The following is a 2,483-nucleotide window of genomic DNA, read 5'->3' on the forward strand; positions in this document are numbered from 1 at the left end:
AGAAGTGTTGAGAAGTTGTGGGAAGCAGAGTTCATCTTCCTCCATCACTGCATCAACTATTAAGCTCTCTGCTTACTCACCAAACATCTCTGCCCAATTGCTTAATAAACTCAGTTTTTTTTCTAAGCCAAAATTCCTCCCTTATTTTTATGTTTCTATGCACATCCTTTCTCAGAGGGATTAGAAGAACACCTTGAGATTTTCCTCTTAGCTCATGTGCTGATGTTGGAAGTCTGTTACGTTGCATCATTTCTAGTATTTGTTCTAGTAGCTTGTTATTTAGTTCTGCTGAATCTTTGTTTGTTTTTAAGTTTTTATGTATTTTTTCACAAGAACTTTGAAAACACATTTTATACTACTCCAACTTGCTGATTTGCCTTTCAGCACTTGAGGTTTTTCAGCGAGATTGGGACTTGCTTACTTTAGCTTAGCATGCTTTGGGATTTATTTCCTGCTTCCCCTGTCCTCACTTGCTCTGTGCCAGATGTTTAGTTATTCCTATGTACACTTTAGCAACAATAGGATGCCAAACTGCATCAGATCCTCAGTCTGTTGGGGAATAGACACAGAGGTAGGTGAAGATTTGGATGTGGTGTGATAAGACTCATCCTAGGAGCTGGCAGTTTTCTCCACTCTGCTTCCCTTGTCATGCCTCCTCTCCATGAGTTGGAGGTCAACGCGAGTGGTCAGGTTCTCCAACAGCTTGACAGACTGAGGATAGTCTTTAGTGACTAATTTGTCCTTGATTTCATTATTAATCCATCCATCTATTTTCTTCCGCTTATCCGGGGTCGGGTCGCGAGGGTAGCAGCCTAAGCAGGGAGGCCCAGACTTCCCTCTCCCCAGCCACTTGGTCCTACTCCTCTGGGGGAATCCCGAGGCGTTCCCAGGCCAGCCGGGAAACATAGTCCCTCCAGCATGTCCTGGGTCTTACTCTGGGTCTCCTCCTGGTGGGATGTGTCCGGAACACCTCACCAGGGAGGTGTCCAGGAGGCATCCTAAACAGATGCCCGAGCCACCTCATCTGGCTCCTCTCAACGTGGAGAAGCAGCGGTTCTACTCCGAGTCCCTCCTGGATGATTGAGCTTCTCACCCTATCTCTAAGGGAGAGCCCAGACACCCTGCGGAGAAAACTCATTTTGGCTGCTTGTATTCGAGATCTTGTTCTTTCGGTCACAACCCAAAGCTCATGACCATAGATGAGGGTAGGAATGTACATCTATCGGTAAATTGAGAGCTTTGCCTTTTGACTCAGCTCTCTCTTCACCACAACAGACCTGTACAGCGCCCGCTTCACTGCAGACGCTGCACCTATCCCCCTATCGATCTCACGTTCCATTTTTCCCTCATTCGTGAACAAGACCCCAAGTTACTTGAACTCCTCCACTTACGGCAGGACCTCCTCCCTGACCCGCAGATGGCACTCTACCCTTTTCCGGCTCAAGACCATGGCCTCAGATTTGGAGGAACTGATCTTCATCCCGGCCGTGTCGCACTCGGCGCGAAACGCTCCAGCGAAAGCTGTAGATCACGATCTGATGAAGCTAATAGGACCACATCATCTGCAAAAAGTAGAGACGCAATCCTAAGGCCACCAAAACGGATTCCCCTGAACACCTTGGCTGCGCCTAGAAATTCTGTCCATAAAAGTTATGAACAGAATCGGTGACAAACGGCAACCTTGGCAGAGTCCATCTCTCACTGGTAACAAGCCCGACTTACTGCTGGCAAGGTGGACCAGGCTCTGACACCGGTCATACAGGGACCTAACAGCCCGTATCAAAGGGCTCGGTACCCCATACTCCCAGAGTACCCCCTACAGGTTTCCCCAAGGGATGCGGTCGAACGACTTTGCCAAGTCCATAAAACACATGTAGACCGGTTGGGCAAACTCCCATGCACCCTCCAGGACCCTGCTGAGAGTGTAGAGCTGGTACCGTGTTCCACAACCAGGATGAAAACTGCACTGGTCCTCCTGAATCCGAGGTTCGACTATCCGACGGACCCTCCTCTCCAGAGCCCCCAAATAAGACCTTACCAGGGAGGCTTAAGAGCGTGATCCCCCTGTAGTTGTAACACACTCTACAGTCCCCCTATTTGAATTGGGGGACCTCCACCCTGATCTGCCAATCCAGGGGAACTTCCCCCAATGTCCATGCAATATTGCAGAGTTGCGTAAGCCAACACAACCCTACAACATCCAGAGCCCTAAGGAACTTCAGGCGAATCTCATCCATCCCTGGGGCCTTGCCACTGAGGAGTTTTTTAACCACCTTGGTGACCTCAGCACCAGAGATTGGAGGGCTCAACCATAAGTCCCCAGACTCTGCTTCCTCAGTGGAAGACGTGCCAGTGGGATTGAGGAGGTCTTCAAAGTATTCTGCCCACTGACCCACGACATCCCGAGTTGAGGTCAGCAGCACACCACCCCCACTATAAACAGTGTTGGTGGTGTACCCCCCCCCCCCCCCCCCCCCCCCCCC

Source organism: Nematolebias whitei, chromosome 13 (genome assembly GCF_014905685.2).
Source record: "Nematolebias whitei isolate Nwh7 chromosome 13, NemWhi1, whole genome shotgun sequence".
NCBI lineage: Eukaryota > Metazoa > Chordata > Actinopteri > Cyprinodontiformes > Rivulidae > Nematolebias > Nematolebias whitei.